Source organism: Talpa occidentalis, unplaced genomic scaffold (assembly GCF_014898055.3).
Source record: "Talpa occidentalis isolate TD23 unplaced genomic scaffold, MPIMG_talOcc4v2.1, whole genome shotgun sequence".
NCBI classification, from domain to species: Eukaryota; Metazoa; Chordata; class Mammalia; order Eulipotyphla; family Talpidae; genus Talpa; species Talpa occidentalis.
The window spans coordinates 152,483,641-152,490,348 of record NW_026555331.1 but is presented as its reverse complement, the minus strand read 5'-3'; positions in this window follow the sequence as shown (position 1 = coordinate 152,490,348).

Below are 6,708 nucleotides of genomic sequence, written 5' to 3'. Positions count from 1 at the left end.
GATACCCGGGCCCACGCTTTGCACGTGTCTGCCAGTGTCCTCAGTGCTCCCGTGGGGTTCAGTCTGACCTGGTTGTTGCTTCAGCCAACCCTCCCCAGAACACGCTCCTGGTGGCTTATTGTACTCGGTACAGGCTGTAAATAAAGCTTCGACACAGGATAAGGCTCTGCCAGGTGTCACCAGGTCACAGAGCACACTCTGTTGTTTCCCGTAACCCCTCTATTTTCAAGAAATGGGCAACAGTATGACTGCAAGTTCCCTTGTGCTGAGAATTGTCCCCTGCAGTGGCCACGGCCATTTTCTTTCTTTTTTTTTTTTTAAGATTTATTATTCATGCACACAAGAGCTGGGGTACAGGCCAGAGATGCGGGGGGTGAGAGGATTCACCAGAGACAGAGCGGGGAGCAGAACAGGCAGACTGACTGAAACACACTGCTGAGGGGAGCAGCGGGCAAGACAAGAGAGGTCTGCTGAGCCATGTGGGTTGCTTCCTGGAGGGCCGGGTATCGAACTCGTGCTGCAGAGGCTATGGATAGCTTCACAGTGCGGTGCTTAACCGCTTGCGCCACCAGGGAGGCCTGGCCACAGCCATTTCTGCCTCAGCCCCTCCACATACTGTCTCACTCTTCACTGAATGTGGGGTCTTCGCGCAGCTGGAAAGGCAGGGCCCAGGTTGTGCCCCTATGTCTATCGGCTGGAGGACCCCCAGGGCTGCAGGGGAGGAAGTCCTGTCAGGCAGAGCCACTGGACACTGGACAGCTGGGGATGTTCCTCAGGACCTCCTCCAGCGGGTGAGGAGGGAGAGGAAGACTTTTCCTTTGCCCTACAAACCCGCCAGGGCGCAGTCAGAGCTGACGCCACATCGGGGCTTTGGGGCCTGACATGAGCTGAAGGAAGGAGCCTGTGTGAGCTGGAACGGTGGGGTGGCCAGTAGGAGCTTTGCACTGGTCACGCAGGGTCCTGGACAGCTCACCCGCCTCCCTCTCCAGCCTCGTCTACACAGCCTGACCTCCGCCTCCTGGTGCTCCCGCCGGCCATCAGGAGCACCGAGAGCTCCCTGCGGCCACAAACCCCTCCTCACCGTCACTCCGCCCCTTCCCAGGCTCGTTCCTGGGGGCCACTAGTTTTACTTGCCCCTCCCCCCACCCCCAGGGCACCAGCCTCCTCTTGGGTCACAGTCACCGGGCTGACATCACAGGGTTCAGCGTGAGCGGGCTGAGGAAGGCAGGAGGAGCGGTACAGTCACCAGGATGGGCCACAATCCTCACACTTTACGGCTCCCAGCACCCCCCCCAAAACTCAACCAAGTCTTGTGGTGCTGCTTGAGCAGGAATCGCTCTCAGAACTGGGACACATCACAGGCATGTAAGCGCTGCTCCCAGGGCGCCCTGACTTGGGGAGCCCCAAGCTGCAGGATTCTGGGGGTGAGCCTCATGCTCCATCAGGAATCGGGGCTCTTTGAGCAACACTGTCTCGGTGGGATCACCAAGCAGCCCGAGGATGGCTGAGGGACACGGCTGACTCTGGGGGTGCAGGGCACACGGCTGATTTTAGGGGAGCAGGGCACGCTATGACCCCGGTTTCAGGAAGTCAGGTCCATGCTGACCAGGTCCATGCTGCTGACCTCAGGGGAGGAGACAGCGTTAGCTTCCCCACGCTGACAGCTTCCGAGCCCCGTGTCTGCCTGTGAAAGCGAGAGTGTCCCGGGAACCAAGGGGCATCAGCAAACCCCACACGCTCCCACTCCCGTCTCGGTGCTGCTTGGGGACGCGCACAGTGGCCTCTGTCCTTCCGCCAGCACACAGCGGCGCGTGTGCAGCAATACATTCAAAACCCAAACTTCTGCATTTTTATAAAATTGAGGCAAAAAGTGGTATTTCTTCCAAGGAGCAGCGCTTGAGGTCCAGGGATAACCAAAAACCCCCCTCTCCGCGCTCCCCCCCTCCCTGGGGCCTCTCTCTGCGGCAGGGCCAAGGACACGGCCCAGCTGTTCGCGGGGTTGTCCCGTCCGTGCCCGTTTTCCCCCCCCCGTCTCCCCGGGGCCACCTTCTTGCCCTTCTTTGCAGGCGCTTTCTCCGGGGCTGGGCTCTGGTTTGGGGGTGCGGGTTCAGCCGGCAGCAGTGCTTGTCCTCTTGGCTCACCCTTCACCTACACCTGCCCCCTGGCGTCTCCTGCCTCTCCCGTGGACATGGAGCTCACTAAAAAATAAGGAAAACTCCAGCCATGAAGCCAACAATCCTGAAAAAGAAGGTGGCGCTACTCGAGTTACAGCCACGCGGCAGGTGCAGCGCGGAGGGCTGAGCTGCCCTCACCGGCTCAAGCTCAGGACAGTCGGCCCCTGCTGGTCAGCCACGCTGAAAGGCCGATTTTCTGAGACTCCGACATGAAGATCCAGTCATCCCAGGGAATTAAAATGACAAATTCATTTTAAGCAAATATAAAGACTGTTCTGATGCTTCGTATTTTTAACTTCATTTTAGTAAGTTGTGCTTTTCAAAGAGCCTATAGAAAGGCTGTTTCAGTTATTTGCACAAATTCATCAAATATTTTTATATGTCTTTAACTTATATGGAAACTATATTAATCTTTTCTCTTTGAATTCTGATATTAGCAATTTAGGATTATTTGTTTTCGCTTGACTGGTCTGGCCAGAAGTTATCAATGTTATTTATTCAACTTTATAAAAATCTAACTTTGATTTTTCTCTATTTTCTGTGCTTGATTTTATTGCATGCACTGAAGGATTTGTCTTTTCCAGAGCAGTTCGTGAAATCAAGCATCCATTTTTATTTGATAGATCCTACTTCAGGTGTTATATCTAAAAACTCATCCCCAAGCACAAAGTCACCTAAATTTTCTCCAATGTTATCTTTGGAGCTTTATGGTTTTCATTTGCATTGATATCTGTGATCTATTTTGAGCTAATTTTTGTGCAAAGCATAAGATCTCTGTCCAGATTGATGTTTTTGCACAGATGTCCAGCATCATGTTGCAGCATCATTTCTTGAGAAGACAGACCTTTCTCCACTGAACCATCTTTGCTCCTTTGTCAAAGATCAGATCCATCTAGTGTAACGACAGTTATGGTTGGATTTAAGTCCACCATCTTGCACCTGATTCCGATTTGCCCCATTTTTAATTTGTTCCTCTTTTTCATTCTTTGCTGAGAGTATTAAAAATTGTCCTACTTTCTCTTTTAGCTTTTTGTTTTCCCAGTGGTTGCTCTAGGGACTAAAGCAATTATTTACTATTTTCCTTCCTACTTGAAATATGTTCCAGTGTCCTCTTGTCACATTTGGTCTGATAAGGAAGTCCCCATTATTCTTGTCTTGTTCCTCAGGGTATGAGTCTCTTTTTCCTCCTCTGGTTGATTTTAAACATTTCCCTTTTACTTTGCTTTCCAGTGGTTTAACTATAAAGTGCCTGAGCTTGCTTTTCTTTGTATTTTCTACTTTAATTTGATACACGTTTTTGGATTTATGAGTTGAATGTTTTCAACCAATTTAAAAGTTTTCAGTTATTATATCCTCAAATATTTTTCTGCCCAGTTCAGTCATTTCTTTTTTTTTTTTTTTAAAGATTTATTTATTTATTTACACAAGCACTGGGTATAGTCAGAAGCTCGGGAGGGTGAAAGAATTCACCAGAGGGCCTCCCCGGTGGCGCAGCGGTTGAGCGCTGGGTTGCGAAGCTGCGCGCGGCCTCTGCGGCGCCGGTTCGATCCCCGGCTGCTCCCCGGCCACCGGAGGAGGGTCCCACATGGCGCGCAGACCTCTCCTGCCGCCCGCTGCTCCCCTCAGCAGTGTACTTCGGTCCTTCTGCCTGCTCTGCTCCCCGCTCTGGCTCTGGTGAATTCTCTCGCCCTCCCGTGCTTCTGACTGTACCCAGTGCATGTATAAACAAAACAAACAAAGAAACCAGCAAACAAATAAATAAAGCATGCCTCTATATAAAAAAAAAAAAAAAAAAAAAAGAATTCACCAGAGCCAGAGCGGGGAGCAGAATAGGCAGACTGATGAAATACACTGCTGAGGGGAGCAGCGGGCGGCAGTAGAGGTCTGCGCGCCATGTGGGACCCTCACCAGGGGCCGAGGATAGAACCGGCACTGCAGAGGCTGCGGGCAGCTTCGCAGCCCAGCGCTCTACCGCTGCGCCACCGGGAAGGCCCTCAGTCATTTCTTTAGCACATTTTAAATAGCATTTTTATAAAGTCTTTGATAATTTCATTAAATAAGTCATCTGTGGTTTTGTTTATTCTGTTTAATCTTATCAGTTATATTTTCCTGACTCTTCATATGTCATATAAAAGATTTATTGTTTTAAGACAATAAAACTGAGGTGTGAAGTGTATGTTTACCTTGCTTGGTTTAGTTCCTGGAAAAGGCCATTATCCATCTGGTAGTCAGGGTCATCACATCACCGGCTTGAAATTTTGAAACTCATCCTAGATTCATGCACAGGTTTAGTAAGTTTATGGTAACACCTGAGTCTCTCTCACTCAGATTCTATTCCTTTGTTGTCCCATTGCACAAAGTATTTGAAATGAAATACTCAGCATTCTAACTGATTATCTGGCTTACAAACTTCTGTCTCCTTTTAAGTTATATAGGACGCTCACCCTGGCGGCTGTCTGGTAAAACTGCACGTGATCCACCTGCTTGGCTGGTACCGACAGCACCTAGACCTGGACCACCCCACCTCCCCTCTCCTCAAAAAACTTAATGGGCTCTACATGGAAACTGGAATAGTCCTTCTAAATGCTGGGGCACAGTGGGGCAATATTGCATGGAAGGAGGCGTGTGAGCTTGAGAACCTGGGCACCGGCCCAGTAGCGGCTCCGACAGAGAAGCTTGACTTTGGTCTGACTCACTTCTCAACCTACTCTGGCAGCGGGCAGGAGGGAAAACTATCATTTGTGCTCCCCTGAGAAAGGGGCGATGACCAGGCCCAGTGCGAGCAGCAGAGAGGCAGGCACTGGAGGCCGTGGAGCTTCTGGGTCACGAGAAGCTGCAAGAGGCAGGAAAGGATCCCCCAGAGTCTCTAGAGGGCGCATGGTCCTGCCAACACCTGGGCTTCGGTTCTTGCCTCCAGAACTATAAAAGAAGGACTCTGTGTTACTCTATTATAAGCCCCTGGCTTGGGGCGCGTAGTCACAGCCGTCCAGGGAGACTAAGGTACCTTCCAGGCTGTGACCCCCTCTAGCGAATGCGGTAGTAAAGTCATTACGCGTCGTGACCTTCGGGGAGCTGAAGTGGCAGGTCATAGGGGCGGGGAGGCAGGGCAGGAAGGGGGGTGCAGGCTGCTCCCATCACCTCCTGAGCGTGCCACTGCTCACTAATGAGTTAGTATTTTTCCAGCTTAGATACATATTTTAACTCCTTAAAGTTTCTAAAGTTGAGGAAGCTCACAGGGAATATGCGTGGGCTAGTCAGTGCTGCCTCACACACTCCCCAGAGCCCCCAAAGGCCTGTTGGCAAATGCATGACGGAGCTCAGGAGGGTAGATTAACATCCAGGGGGATTAACATACGGATCTTGTAAAAGTCAGGGGGTTGACGGGGCCTTGTGGGCACAGTGACAGGAGGTGTGACCTCGGGGCGCATTGGTGCGGGTGGGGCACATTGACTGAGCCCTGAATTGCACCCGGAAACCTAAAAGAACACCTAAAAGATGAAGGTGATAAAATTCAGCCAAGGACTGGGAGCTTCACTCGAGGCTGCCCCCCTCCTGCCCCGGCCTATGCTGAGCAGCCCCGTGGGGCTTCCTCTCCTCTGCCACGTCACCTGCGCTGCGTCTTCCTAGAGCAATCTCCAGGATCGGAGAGACGTCCTTGTGACAGGCCCAGCGATGAGTCCTCGTTCTGACAGTGGGCGCATTCTTTCTGGGCTTGGGGAATACTTAGGACATTGTGCCCGGGGAGTGAGGGAGAAAGGCCGTCTCCCCTTTTCTTGACCCTTCACTGAAGCCACAATCCTCCGTCCCTGGGAGAAGGGAGGGCGCTGTTTTCCCTGCCGCACGTCTCCTGCTCCCACCGCTCACGCAGTCCTGTCCCGCTCTGAGTGCAGAGGAGTTTACTGAGAACGGACACATTCGATATCATCTCACCCTTGACCAGCCTCTGCTCACCAGTGACGGCGCAGCTATCCCTGTGGGCACGATGGGCCGAGACCGGTGTCTGTGTCCCCAGGCGGAGAACTCAGAGCAGCTGTTTGGTGGGGGTTGACATCTTCCAGGTGATGCTGAGAATCAAGCTCACAGAACAAAGGGAACCCCACAGGTCATATTTCTGGCACCCCGCGAGCAGATGCCTCCCCATCCATTCATAGTAATAGCAGCGGCTCCAGCTTCCCGTTCAGACAGAAGACAGACGGCTGGCTTTTCCTAGGAGGGAGGAGAGGGGGCCCAGGAAGCTTAGACGGCATGTACCCCCTGTGCAGGACCCAGAGCCTCTCTCTGCACCTCCCTTCTTCAGACCCCACCCCACTCACTCAAAGACAAAATTGTGGGAAATGTGGAAATAAAACCCCAGAGTTTGGTGGGAAAGAAACCTGAACTATGACCCAGAATGTCTCCTTCCTTATCTGCTCAGTCTTCAGAACAGGGGAAAATAACATACATGATTGAGAAAGGAGTGTTGACATCTCCAGCTAGAACTAGATTTATCTATTCCTTCATTTCTGTCACTTGTTACTTCTTACGTTTTGAAGTT